General features: G+C 35.3%; 1 long non-coding RNA gene across 1 annotated transcript; it reads right to left on the bottom strand.

Annotated features, from left to right (window-relative positions):
- Nucleotides 1-399: 399 nt before the first annotated feature.
- LOC139743647 (uncharacterized) lies at nt 400-10336 on the bottom strand. Its single transcript, XR_011711769.1, has 3 exons — nt 10251-10336; nt 3661-3779; nt 400-538 (listed from the first exon to the last, which is right to left on the bottom strand). It is a non-coding gene; the product is annotated as an uncharacterized lncRNA (long non-coding RNA).
- Nucleotides 10337-16061: the final 5725 nt, after the last annotated feature.

The raw sequence follows: 16061 nt of genomic DNA, 5'->3' as shown, positions 1-16061 counted from the left end.
AAGGTGATAAATGATGCCTTGCTGTTGTAAGAAATTAAGAGTGAGTCTTGAGGAGTTTATCCTCGGAAGTTGACTGGAAAGTCAGTCTTGGTATCAGCACTGGTGTGTGATAGTCTTGTAGTCTTGCGAGCCCAAATAAAACGCTGGATTGAGACATGAGCTATCGAAATGACTGGTGTGCCTGGTTTCTTGATGTGTCCTAGAGTTGAACTCTAACTGTTTTGGGTACCAGCTCAGCGGTCCCAACATGTAGATACATTCATGCATGCATATTACATACATACATACATACATACATACAAACATATACATACATATCATATACCCAGATACATACAGGGCATGTTCTACATTGCTGATCTACCTGAGCATTGCTCCCGTCTAATGCACCTGCTGGCATGGCGGACGTACCCGCTCCTACAATAACAGCCCGGTTCACACGATGCGGGACGTGATGGCGGTCCTACCAATCGCGTCTGACAAGTCTGTTCAAAATTCCGAAAGCCACATGCTCTGTATTCTTCCCCAGGTCCACAAGCTGTTATATCATCATGAAAAGAAGATAATAGAGAATCATTATTGATGCTTGTTGAGGATCAGCTTGAGGATCAGACCAATGAATATTAATTCTAAAAATTTAAAAAGCTTTTAGGTACCAAGCGTGCTCGTGCTCGTGAAAAGCACACGGCAATAGCAATCGAATCAAAGCATCTGACAAGAGAATGTCATAGTTTTGTAGTGAAAGATGACAAATTATAAACTGAAAAACAACTTTTGAGCTTTCAATGCAGCAATTTGACACAATGTTGTCATTTTTTAAAGCGGATTTACGTATCATTTCCTTCCCATACTTCTTTTAAGCAGAAAATGAGAATTTGAAGAGATCCGTGTGTATGTCACTTAAAGATAACAACCAGAATAGTTCATGCTCATGTGAGGATTTTTTTTTGTGTGTGTGTGTGTGTTTATCAAGTGCTTTTCTTTTTGACATCACTACAAAAAAAAAACTTCATCAAAATATGAAATGCTTCTTAATCTGAGATTTTCATTTCTGTTGGACCTCCCCGTATCTGTTTGCTTTAACGACAGATCAAATCGATGTGATAGTCTATCTTACAATTCGGATGTAGCCGCTTTATATAACTATCAAATATATATTGACTGCGGATTGATGAAATTTAATACGTTGTACAAATAGAGTTTTAACGAGGAAATAAACTATGATTGGAAGCAAAGCCACAACTTTAAGGTATTATTCAAGAGAATTGTTATGATAAAGAAAGACGAATCCTTTTAACGAGAAAAAATATTGGGTAATGTTCATTATTCCGAAAGTTTGATAATCCAAAAACTAAAAAGGGTTAGTTATCCGAACATTAATTTGTTCCGTTTTTCCGAAAGTTCCTCGTTTCGGAAATGAATAAGGTTTGTTAATAAGAAAGTTGAAAAGAAAGGGCTTACTAACGAACCTTCGGATTTAAGAACCGTATTTCACATTCGGAAATAAGAACCTTCGGAATAACGAATATTATTTCATGTCCGCAGTACGCACCATTTGAATCAACAAACTTTCATTTTCTGATTAACGAACCTTCGGAATGATGAACCTGCGGGAAAGCGAACTATGTACTATTCCATCAAAATTCAGACAAAGTGAGAAATATGAAATCATTCTAAATGATCACAAACAAACACGTACGTAACTGATTAACAATCATTTGCGATAAAAATGACGACGGAAAAAGTTCATGAATATTCATATATTGGTTTTGGTATATGGACTCCTAATTCTTACGGTCCTCAGTGTTTTATTGACTAATCAAATCAAGTTCAAGTTGTTTTATTATGTTCATCTCTAACAAATTGAGGATACAAAGAAATGTTTGGGCAATGTTGGGTACACGAATAATGTCACGAAATCAGTACAACAATGTATTGAACATAATAACATGTAATAAAGACAGAGGAAATTACAAATAGAGATACGATAGAGATACAAATAAATTTTATATCATTATGGTTAACTCATCATCATCTCTTGTTGTATCACTTTATCTATCTCTATTCCATCAATAAGATACAATAGAGATACTGGTAAATGTTACACCATTATGTTATCATTATGGTTAGACAAATCAGTCAACCAGCGTCATATTATATGGTACATCCAAACACACGTTCAGTATAATATAAGTCATTTATCACATTTGTATCTTGGAAATACGATCTTGAGTAAGTTACTCAACTTAATCAACTGTATTTTTACACAACGTGTTACTTAATGGGCAAGTCCACCTTCATAGACATGTGGATTGAGTGAATGAGGAATATTAGTAGAACACATCAGTGAGAGTTTAACCCGGGTGAAGTGGTCCCACCTTACATCCGGCCAACTGGACCCCATGGAAGACCAGCTTAACGTAGCTGAATATGGGCTATCCAGCCATCTCTCAGATGGAAATGAACAAACGAACAAACAAACCAAGTTTGAGGAAAATCGGACAATCCATTCAAAAATCATGACTTTTTGACGTTTCTGCTCAGTCACTGCTGGATGGGAAGACTACTACAGCTTGTGATGTCACATGCGTAGAACGATGTAGAAACTATAAATAAAAATCCACATATTTTCACTTTTCTTACATAATGAAAGAACGCTTGACTTGCCTTTTTCCGAAGGCATGGGGAATAATATTACCTTCAACATACGTCAGTGACAAGTCGGGGCAATGTGCACTTAAAAGAAATTGCAGAATTCTCTTTATATATTTTCTTTAAATTGTTCTACACCTGTAATATCATACACAGTTGTAGTCTTCTCATCCAGCAGTGATTGTGCAGAAACTTAAAGAATTCATAACTTTTGAACGGATTGTTCGATTTTAGCCAAACTTTCACTGATGTGTTCTACTAATATTGCTGCATTCACTCAATCCACATGTATATGAAGGCGAACTTGTCATCTAACTGCTGTACATGAGTGATTACGGAAGAGCGATGGAAAGGAGTATGTGCTTGCAAGCGTGTTGGTAAGTGTGTGTGTGTTCGATCACAGAAGAGAAAGGAATGCAACTCGTGTTTTCATCGATGTTGTTGGTTTTCTTTGTAATTTTGCTTTCATTCATTGTTTAATTTCAATACTACTGACACCGGGAAGACCTAAGCTTCAATATTATTTAAAGTGTGTTAATCGGTCTGCCTTGAAAAAAGTTCAGTAGAAGAAAGAAATAGTTTTTAATCCTATTGTGACCCGATGAAGTGACGCCTTGCCGAAGATCCAATTATAAAAGGAAAAAAAATTATCATGACAGTTAATTGTCGTAAGAGAAGAACTTTCAAATTCCAGTGAATGCTGCGAGTAATGGTCTCTCAATATATTGCTAGACACGTCTTAAGTGCCAAAGCTTTGTAATCAGATATTTAATGCCAAATAGGCCTGGTTGGCTGGTAGAAATGTCAACAGTTTACAATTATGACACACTATATATATATATATATATATATATATATATATATATATATATATATAACTTGAGTGTGTCACAGCTTGGGTGTGATTGTTGTATATAATATGCATGACACCTGCATAGTACAATGTGCTGATTGTTTTTGCCCGGTATACAGTATAGTGCTAACAACTTCCGGCATACATAAACTCACGTCTTATGCGTAAAGCACTGGTCAAGATGAGCACGGGAAGAAGGAGAAGAAACGATATCAAAAGTCTCTTCATTGCGGCTGGCAATTTCTCAAGTGGATGCCAGATATCCAACGACGAACTGAAAGAAAAAACAAATAAATGTGTGTAGAATTAATGAAACGGCACGCATTCACATGGACAACCACTCTCCGAACAATATGATTAAAATGACGTGCAGGGATGACCTTCCGTACTTGACTGTTTTCGGGTTCATTTCATCTACCACCTAAAACTGGAGGTGGTTATGGGCCCTATGTACCTAACAATGCAACAGCCATGGAAAATTCACCAATCGTGGAATACTATCATAAAGAAACGCAGGCTGCCAATGAAATGCGTTTGGCTCCCGACGTCCGATGACTCATTCTTTTATTGAAAGGTTTATTTATTCCTATTTTACATCGTAACCCAGGGAGTAAATTGCACATAGTAACTTTACAAGTGATAATTATGTCAATTTTTAAAATCGTACAATAAATTATGAACTGCAAATTAACTATAAATCATCCAAGAGACCTACACTGATCTGAGGCATATGCCGTAAAAATGTAAGGAAGCTTAAACTTGAATGTAAGGAAATTGAAAATTAAATTCATTTTTTACATCGTAACCCAGATAATAAATTGCACATAGTAACTTTACAAGTAATAATTATGTCAACTTTTAAAATTGTACAATAAATCACAAACTGCAAATTAACTAACACGAATATAATCAGCCAAGAGATTTAAGGCCTATGCCGTCAAAATGTAAGAAAACTTAAATGAAATTAGAATACAAAGTAATGACTAACAAATATATCAAGAAATATCAAAGGAAGCATACAGGTGGCTTTTAATAAAACAAAAAGAAAATCTCATACGCTTCATTCTTACGTTTTACAGTTACAAATTATTGAGCATACACGTATAATAGAAGTAAATGAGGGAATGACGTAATTATACAAATCAAAACGTTAAGCAATATTATGACAAACACGAATTTTCCATTTTTTACATTTTTCACACCTTGAAAAACACAGAGAACTAAAAAAGAAAAAGCGCTATGGCGACTGATATGCCTCCGCCATTTTCCAGTAAGACTACAAAACATCTTGTGTGGGACGACACATTCACATGTCATGATTGATAAAGAGAAAAGATAAAACGACATATTTGGAAGTTTTATTGTACACTCCCAAATACTGAAATGTATTTAAAGTCCCCCCCCCGTATGTTTATTGTTAATCTCTATTTCATTTACATTTCTATTATAAAGTTAACCTGATTACACACTCTTCTGTATGCCTTTGCAACATGTGATGTGACAATCATTGTTAGAACAATTACATTTCAGTAACTATCTCCTGACTTGTAACACGAGTCCAGGCTCTGTTGCTCTACTTTTTAGCGTTCCATTATGTGAGGAGCATTTTTTCTTCATATGTGAGTGTTCAAATAGCCCTTGCTTATCCAAGCGCTGGCTGCTGAGAAGACCTCTATGACAGCGTCCTGCAGGCAATTGAACCATTAATCTTCGCAATCACCTCTCAATAAGCTGATAATAATGATATATTTACAATGATTTGCATAGCGTCTTCCCACATTTATGTGGCCAGAATTAAATGTCCATTCTCTTTCATTTATTTGCTATGTCCATGATGATATCCAATTCTTTCCACTTGCAGCGTATTAGCTTATCCTATGATCATCAGATATTCTTTCAGTACAGTTTCCTTAGAAAAAAAAATTGTATCGACTTTATCAAACAAAATAGTCAAACAAAATTCTAACATTAAAATCGAGGAGAGTTACAAAATACATACAATAAAGTGAGACAGCCGTGGAATTTTAAAGTTTCACAAACTATCACGAAACAGCGATATTAAAAGACACCAAACATGCAAAGGGGACCAAGAATTGTGATGACGTCACGGTCTTTCGAGTCCCTCGTCGAAATCTTTACCGAATTTTCTGTATAGCGTAAAATCACACAGAAAATATTTGCATGCACCATATCAATTATTTCATGCTTTCCTACGCTGCAATTATGATTATCTGAGCGGATATAAATATATTTTTCAATTCATTTATTTTCATTCTTCTCCTTTTTTCCAACAGAACACAACACAGTATAGATCAGAAATTTTATCACAAACGTATACATTCAGCTTTACAAAGTATATAAAATGATACAAATAAAGTTATATATATATGCATGCATATCTGCAAAAAATACAAGTTTATATTTCAGTTGAGAAAAAAAATATATATTTTTATCAACCACTCAAAGGAAAATCTAATGAAATACTTATTTGCATATACTTTGCACAAATATAATTTAAGACGAGACGGAACAAAACAGGAGACACACAGCGACATGACACGACTAGACAGAATGGATGGTAAAAATGGAAGGAAAGAAGGGGAAAAAAAGAATGCCTACACGCTGATCAAGGAAACGAAAGAGGAAATTGAAGAGGGAATTGAAGAGATGCTTCAAACAGCTGGTGGCTGCACATAGCCGTGCAAAGAATATGATGGCTATTTCATTATAATGAATTCAGAGATTAATTGATTGATGGTTGGATGATGAAGGTTAATTGGAGGTTTTCAACACAATTCATATATGATCAGTTAAGTATTTCTACTATTAAAATAAGACAGAAATATAGAATGTTACATGCAATGTATAAAATTGCTCATGGGGTTTACCCCCAAAGTCTGTGTGAGTTGTTTTCATTTAAATATACAAATTATTTTTTCAGATGTAATATGTTAAAATTTGAGTTATGTAGATTTTCAACTAATTTCAAACGTAGGAGTTTACAGTACAGGGGATGTAAAGTGTGGAATGATCTCCCAGATAATATCAAGATTATGAGTTTTAATAATTTCAGGTCTTATTTGAAACAGCAGCAGTTCTAGTTTGATATCCACTGCGTTATATATCATATTACATCATATCAATTATCATAACGTTTCCTATTATGTTACGCGATGAGTACTATTGACATTTGTTTTATATCAATCTCTTGTCAATGTCTGTATTTTTTTTATTCATATGCTGTTATATGTAGATATACTTTTCCTTTTCTTCGTGATTTTTTTTCTCTTTTTTCTTATTTCAATCATCGCTATATATTACGCTGTTACTGAATCTATGTTTCGTTCTGTTATAATGTATACATGCACGGACTTGCAGAATAACAGCCGATGGCTGAGCAAGTTTCCTTTTTATTATCGTGTTGAAATAAAATGAAAATGAAATGAAAATGATGAGCCCCGTGCTGATGAGACTTAGCTAATGAAAACGAAACATCAGAGAGGGTTTAACAGAAAGGATTTCAATTTCCGCTTAAAAGAATACAAAGATGGAGATTTTTTTATTTCGCAGCTTAATGAATTCCAGAATCTAAGGCCTGTGTATATGAATGTATTCTGAGTCAATAAAGTTCTCAGGAGGGGTAAATGAAACTCATTAGATTGCCTAGTGGGATGATTATGAAAGAACTGGTTCCGTGTAAACATTGAATTGAATATACAGGGAAATGCATTTGCTTTGAAATTGAACATAAACAGACCAAGTTGAAAAAAAAATACAAATCTTTGATTTTCACAATCTTATTTTTAGTAAATAACGGATCTGTACAGGAACGTGGCGGGACGCCACAAGTAACACGAAGTGCCCTTTTTTGTAATAACAGTAATCTATCTAATAAAGTTTGATGGGCGCTATACCCCATGCTAAATGTCCGTAATTAAGATAAGGTAAAATTAGAGAAAATACAACGTCAGCAAAGAAGACAATGGAATATGAAACTTGATAACTGAATAATATGTGGCCTCCATGAAAGTTTATCGTCCACTGTAATCCCGAGGAATTTTATATAGATACACATTCTAATTGAGTGTCATCAAAAATATTATCTTTGCGTAAAGCTTCTATGGAATTGCTAGATAACATTTACTTAGTTTTCAAAAGATTAACTGATAATTTATTAGCTCTTATTCACTGGGTCACTTTTTTCAATTCGGAATTAACAATGTGTACGAGAGTATCTGGATTTTGATGTGAAAAAAAATTGAATCATCAGCAAAGAGTATAGATGACAGCACGTCGGATGATCTGCAAAAGTCATTGATATAAATGATAAAAAGTAAAGGTCCTATAAATAAGCTACTGTGTGGGACGCCATATTTAATGAATTCGAGGCTTGAAACGTTCTCGTTCACAGATACGTATATTGTTTTCGGTTTTGCAGGTAGCTCTTGAACCACTCCAAGGCCTTCCCCCGTATTCCATAATGAGACAATTTGTAAGGAAAAATTTCATGATAAATTGAATCGAAGGCCTTGGAGAAGTCCAGGAATATACCAATAAGATGAAAATGATTATCAATAGTATGCGCGGCGTGGTCGATAAACTTCAAAAGGGCATGTATGGTACTGTGTTTCCGACGAAACCCAAATTGAGAATTTGTAAAAACATTATGAACATTTAAAAACATTGATTGTCCTTTTTACATATCAATTTTTCCAAAATTTTAGATAAGGATGAAAGCAAAGAAATGGGGCTGTAATTACTCATATCAGAACCATCTCCTCTTTTAAACACAGGGAAAACCTTAGCTACTTTCATAAAATCAGGAAAAACACCACATAATATAGATCTATTAAAAATATGTGAAAGTGGATCAGCAATTGAAGATATAATTTCCTTAAAAATAAAATTACTTATATAATCACTACCAGCACTTCGCTTATCATTCATTGCAGTAACGATATCAATAATTTCATATTTCGTAGTTGGAACAAAAAAATGGAACTAGAATTGGATGGACTTAAAAATGTTGCAAAATGCGTATTTGACTGTGGTACTTTTTTTGCCAGATTCTCCCCAATCGTTGAAAAATAAGAATTAGAAATATTAGCTATATCACTGGGATCTTCAAATATTTTGTTATCATATCTTATTTTTGTAATATTTTATTTCTTTTTTGATATATTCATGACCTGGTTCAATACCTTCCATGTATCCTCCATATCATGTCTATATTTTTCTAACTGAAACATATAATATTTCCTCGTTTCCATCCGTATAATCTGAGTGAAAATATTTTTATACGAAGTGTATTTTTCGTTTAACTTCTTTTTTTTTTTCATTTTGAATCTATAATATAACCTATTTTTCCCATTACAAAATTGAACGAAGAAGAGATTTTGAAACCCATGGAAACCTGGGGGATGTTTTATAATTAACTAACTTTATATCTTTTAATTTAGGAATATATTCATCTAAACAATTATCAATATTTATCCCTGAAAAATTATTAAATGATATATTACCATCATCACTATTCTAAACACTAGACCAATCAGCTCTATCTAAGCTAGCACCAAGGCTAGCCAAATTTTCTGGTGTAGCTCTACGTCTGGTTGAAGAAAAACAAATCTTGTCAACCGAATACCTGAGATCAAAACGTGCTATAATAGGGAAATGATCGGTCATATCAGATAAAATAATAGAAGAGCTTAACATTTGCACAACATTAGTAAAAATATTATCAAGAAGGGTGGCGGAATGATTTGTAACACGTCATGGATTAGACGTGAAATGGAAAAAAAAATCAAGATTCATAATATTTTGTGCACAACCCACTTGGAGAGCTGTAACTTGATGACGTTATTACCTCAAGTTATTTGCCTACAGGGTTATGACTAATATCACCTTAAACTCATGTTAAATTGAAAAATTCCATTTAACGAAACAAAACCCTCCTCTATTTTATTTACTCAGTATTTGATTTTACTCTATTACCACCAAACAAAGCTAAGAAAATCTGCAAAAACAGCATTATGCATGTATGATGAATTTATAAGCTATAGGATATCGAAACAAAGACAAAATCTAATGCTAAAACGTACATTCAAGAAAAAGGGAACGTTCGTGCAATTTATTGACACATTAGTTACGGACAGAGCACCATGTCTGCTGCATATTTTGATTTAAAAAGATAATACTATCATATCTAGCCCTGACTCATGAATGTTAAACAGACTTAAGTAGCATTGAGTAGTGAAGCTGTTAATATCTCTATCAGAAAATAACGCTCCAGACTTTAGAACAGCGTCTGTTTTACCTCAACTCTCTCCCTCTCCCTCTGGCAGGCATACACACATACTGACAGAGAGATAAAAAGAGGGGAGAGCGAAAGAGCCAGAGAAAAAGAAAACGAACTTTAGTGGGGGAGAGACTTCAAAAACAAAGCAGAGCAATCCAATATCAAATCAGAATTAATTATAAACTCAGGCAGGAGTAACATCTAAACAGAAAATAAAATATATACAGATTCAATCGTTTATTTTACAAGAAAAAAATAAAAGTTTTTCTATTTCTTGGGGGATGAAAAGAAAACAAAACAAGCAAATGAAGAATTTAAGAATAAATGAATAAATGAATGAAAGATCTATACCACCTGAATGAGAGCACTTTTCTACGTCGCACATAAAATAATATTCTAGAGTATGCAAATAACTTATTTAGGGGTAAGTAGACCCTACGCACTTGCCTTTGTTTGCTTGAAAACGCTTTCTGGCAATCAAGTCCCAGCACAGAAAATGGTGTACGTCACTGACAGAAGTCTCGATCCCTTCTGGCAATGGTGTTGAACTGCGTATGCTATAAGGGTATATAAGCACAAATCAGGTCCAGGGACCAAGTGGCTGCTGACCTCGGGGTTACGGGGTATGAGAAATGTTATTACAAGAAGCCGCTGCTTAAATTGCTATTGCGTGGGAGACATCCGTATACCATTGATTTTCAAAGACATCTGCTACTGTCCCATGTAAGCTTTTGTCTAGTTTTATGTCGCTGTTTCCTTTGTGTTGTTCTTTATCCGTTGCCTATTTCTATTGTTATTTTTTTCCTTTTTTTTTTTCATTCTTGTTTATCTGTCACTCTCTCAACTTTATATCCAGGGTGTCTAAAGGGACAGACCTGGTTGCACTTGAACAAGCTGTGTTTAACTTCTGTCCGGCTTCTCAGATTAACATCGAGAACTTTCTAACACATTATCAGTGCGTTGGCGTCAGATATTCTCTCTTGAACCGAGACAAGCAGGATGCAACAGTGATTTTTTCCCCTTCTCTTTGATGTCTTAATTTGCCAGATACTTCAGGCCTCATATTTCATGCTGGTACTCCTTGGCTCTACCAATCTCATACTTAACACGGTTATATCAAGAATAAATTGTTATATAGTAAGGTCTTTTCGAGTTTGATTAAGGGCTTGTTTGTTCGTTTTCGTCCTTCTAGATTAACAAGTGGTTTAACACCCTGGATGTATTATTATGATAATGACCTTAAACAACCCGTCCTTCTTCTATCGATCTTCCATGGTACATGTGCCTTGTGTACATAGCGCTTTCAGATAAGTTGCGTATTCGTATTAGTAGGGCGTTTTCCCTACACGACGGGAAGACCGTCGAGAATACACGGAAAACAATCAGCTGTGACAGTCCCAGTACTCGGACTCCCGTCCCCATATCTAAGGAGTTTCGCTTTTCTGTACAGGACGGAGGCGTGGGGACAATATCGCTGATTGGCTGGCTGGCTGGCTGGCTGACTCCTGCCCAGCATCGGGACCGAACGCTACTTTTAGTCCAAGAGCATTAGTTTTAACCTGGACATTTTTGGTAACAAGCTGATTTTTTTCAGGATAGGTCCAGAAAAATGTCTAGAACAACATATTAAAAGTCCTCATAAATCCTCTTTAAGCGTTTTCCGCAATCCAAGATGGCGTCTAAAATGGCTGCCATATCCAGAAATTCTTATAACTTTTCAACCAGAGAACCCAAATACAAAATTTAGATGTGTAAATATATATTTTTAAGTATAAAGACCTCAATGAAACACATTGTAAGAGATGTTGATGCACGCAAGTACCGTAATCCAATATGGCGTCCAAATTGGCCGCCATTTTCTGAAATTCTTATAACTTTTCAGCCAGGTAACCCAAATACAAAATTCAAATGTCTAAATATATGTTTTGAAGGATGAAGAAGTCAATAAAATACATATTTAAGAGTTGTTGAAGCACGCAAGTACCATAATCCAAGATGGCGACCAAAATAACCACCATTTCCTGATTTTTTTTTCTCATAATTGTGCAAGTAGATTTCAACTGTACACACTTGTAATTTCGAAATATACGTTTTGAGTCACAGGGAACCAAATATAATACTTATTCGGAGATTTTGAAACACAAATAAAGCACTAAAGCACTTTCAGAAATCCAAAATGGTGTCCAAAATGGCTGCCATTTACTGTTGTTCTCATAACCCTGCAACTACGTAACCGTGATGCGCACTTAAATGTATAATATATATTTTGAGACATAAGGAACCCAACAAAATACTTATTCAGTGATCATGAAGCACATAAGTACAAATAAAACCACGTGAGTTCTGCGCGAAAACCAAATGTTGCCCAAACTGGCCTCCGTTTGTTTATCAAGAGACAAGGATATTCAACATAATGTTCGAGATTCAACAACTCAGATGGTCCAGTGGTAAAAGTTCGCTTGGATGCATCCAATGTGGCAGTTGTCACTGATGACAAGTTTTATGAAACGGGCCCCTGAAGTAAATGCACTTTGTCATTGAATTGCAATCATAGAAATGCAAAACGTCCCTCGCTCGGCCCATAGACTTTGTACACTTTTGAGATTAACAAATTTCCGAATATGTCATCAAAAAGTGTGCACTAGATCTTTCACTTACAAAATGCAAAAGTAAGGGTAATTTGCCCTTCCTACAATACCCTTCCACCGCTCACTTCCCCAATATGAATTAAGTACCCCTTTGATTAACAATTCCCAAATATTCCATCAAATGTGTGTAAATGATATAATTATTTTTATTTCAATTCAAGTGTAATAGCTCCCTGGAGTTGGACGGGATGGGAATACTGAGACAATGAATTATCTACTCTTTGAGGATGGACAATCAATATAACACCAAAGGTGCACTAGGCCGGTTAATGATCATAGAAATGCAAAACTCCCTCCAGTCGAAAGGGATTCCCCCCCCCCCCCCCACACACACACACACATCCTCTACTAGCTCATTGCCTTGGATATACTAGTCTTTATTCTTTATTCTACTTACACTTTTTAATAGAAACAAAAATCTAGTATGTCATCAACATTGTGCACCATAAAACCCGTAACCTGAAAAAAACACCTCCATTTTGTGGGAGGGTGCATCACCATTATTATACACCTCCCCTGCATATTTCCACTAATATATATTTTCTTACTTTTAGGACAAAAACAAATCTCTGATATTTCACCAAAAAAGTGCGCTAAATCTGTGAATTTCAAATTGGAAAATGCCAAAATCTCCATCGTATGGGAAGGAGTATTCTCCCCACACACTTCCCCCTCCCCGACACTTCCCTGAATATATATTTCTACCAGCATTAAATAGAAAACAAATATCAGATATTTCACCAAATAGGTGCAACAGATCTGTTAATTTAAAGTCTGAAAATACGAAATTTTGCCCTCGTGTGGGAGCGGGCATCCCTATGACCGCGCACTTCCATGATTGCATAACTTTTTGTTCCTTTTTTACGAAAACAAAAATTTAATATTTCATCAATAGGGCGCATCAGATGTCTGAATATTAAGTCTGAATATGCAAAATCTCCTTCATGTTGGGGGAGGGGGAGGGATCCCCCTTCCACCCCCTCCCATATATTGCCCATTTCCCTGAATACTACTTTCATTTCCTACTCTTTGATAATGGAAACAATTCCATATCTTGCCAAACGTTTGCACTATATGTTTCACTTTCGAGTAAAAGAAAAGACGATCCCTCGAGTGGGAGAGGAGTATTCCTCCTCCATGTACCAATAACTGAGTGCCACATTCTCTGATTTCTATCTGTAATATAATTTTACCTAATCTACACGAAATGAATAAGATAATATAGACACTTTGTTTTAAGGTGGAGCAATATGCTGCAGCAAAGAAATTCACTGTCATGTGATGAATTACACATTATTTTGTCGCACATGGAGACACTAATTTTCAACATTTATGTAGCACAGACATCAGAAATGCGTTGGTAATAAAAAGGGCTAGCACTACATTTTCATTTCATGTGCTTGAGGTGACGAATATAGACCATGGTGAAATGTTTCTCTCGTAACAAGGACACACTTCTTGATTTTAACATCCAAATGTTTTATTTGTATACTTATAAGACCTCATTATACTCATAATAAGAACTATTTTTTAAGTAAAAAGTTTCTTATAAACTATAGCTGACATTTATGTTTACATAATTGTGAGATAAAATTGTCTACTGCCGGCCATTTTTGCACGCCATTTTGCATTTTAGGAAGAGCTCGAGCGGTTTAATCGGGACATGCGTGCGTCAACATCTCTTAATATGTATTTCATTTAGTTCTTATAAATGTTTCGAAACATAGACACTTAAATTTTGCATTGGGTTGCTATTTGAAATATTTCGGGAAATGGCGGCCATTTTGGGATGCCCGATCTTTGATTACGGTACTTGTGTCCGTCAACATCTCTTATATGTATTTTATTGAGTTTCTTCATCCTTCAAAACAAATATTTAGACATTCAAATTTTGTATTTTGGTTACCTGGCTGGAAAGTTATAAGAATTTCAAAATATGGCGGCCATTTTTGGACGCCATCTTGGATTACCATACTTGCGTGCATCAAAATCTCTTGAAATGTGTTTCTTCATGCTTCAAAACATATATTTAGACATTTAAATTTTGTACTTTGGTTCTCTGGTTGAAAAGTTATTAGAATTTCTGGAAATGGCAGCCATTTTGGACGCCATTTTGGATTGCGGAAAACTCTCAAAGAGGATTTATGAGGACTTTTAGTATGTTATTCTATACATTTTTCTGGACCTATCCTGAAAAAAAAAATCAGCTTGTTACCAAAAATGTCCAGGTTTAAGCCTTTTTTTTAACCTAATGCTCTTGGTCTATTTGGCCGAGTATCATACTCATTTTCCCCAGGACGGGACGTTTCTCGGATTTGATCATGCGCAGAAGCAAATTTTGAACACGGCACGCTCAACTACGGGCTGCGTCGTGTAGCGAATCTCCCTGATAGTCATGCGACCTACAACTCACTGTATGGCAAAATGAGGGCATTCAGATACGAAAGCGCGTGAGATCATATGCCCTGGTCTGTTTAAGTTTTGCTTTGTTTTGTTTAGTTTGATTTCTGTATGCTTTCTCCAGGTACAATATGATGAAACATAATCATGCCTTAATTGTGTATGTGCGGTGCTTTCGGACAAGTTGTTTGTATTAATACTTCGCAATGAGAGGTGTTCAGTCCAAGCTCCCTACTTGTTTGTTTGTTCATTTCCATCTGAGAAGATGACTGGATAGCCCATAATCAGCTACGTTAAGCTGGTCTTCCATGGGGTCCAGTTGGATGTGAGGTGGGACCACTTCACCGGGTTAAACAACCTGGTCTAAGGTTTAGTTTGGTGTGGCTTATTTTGTGTGCGTTTTCTCTATAGGTACAATAACAAATGCAAGTACGTTTTGGCCGCAAGACTTTACAAACGAAAGAAAGAAGAAGCTCGACACGCAAGTTGAGGGATATTCCTCACCTTATATATACGTGTATATATGTATATATAGTATATATATATATATATACATATATAGCCTATATATGTATATATATATGTATATATATATGTATATATGTATATATATATACATATATATATATATATATATATATATATATACATATATATATATATATATATATATATATATATACCGGTATATACAATGTATACTTCAACTTCTGAAGAGTTTAGACACACCTTTTTATATGACTGCATGATAAAAAAAAAACAGCCAAACTTCAATAAACTTCATTATTTTAGGAGTCAACATAGTAAAGTTGATGTCAACATGATCGTCATGTGAACACAAGGTGATAGGCATGAGCCATAGGAAGGATATCACTTTCTTAACTGTTAAGGAAACTAAAAAACATAAAAAAAGAAAAGCATTTCATGAGGAAATTTGAGAAGTATAGTCACCAACGTGACCAAGCACTAAAGTATTGAGATCGGGAAATTCTGCCTACTCACCTTGACATACAACCCCAGCGTCCTCTGAATGACGGCAGTTATGCACACCATATCCGTTGTGACTGCATTCTGTCAGGTTTTGTTTCACTTCCCTCGCATTGCAACATTATCAAGGACTATCTGTCCCTGACCTTCACCGAAGTATGCTCGGCTAACGGCCCTCTCTGCACCCGGGTAGCCCAGCATACCACACACCACATGAGCGTCC

The sequence above is a fragment of the Diadema antillarum genome, unplaced genomic scaffold (assembly GCF_040938485.1).
Source record: "Diadema antillarum isolate AM-2024a unplaced genomic scaffold, OU_Dant_1.0 seq00001099_RagTag, whole genome shotgun sequence".
Taxonomy (NCBI): Eukaryota; Metazoa; Echinodermata; class Echinoidea; order Diadematoida; family Diadematidae; genus Diadema; species Diadema antillarum.
The sequence above is the reverse complement of the archived record's forward strand: the minus strand, read 5'-3'. Positions and strand labels throughout refer to the sequence as shown.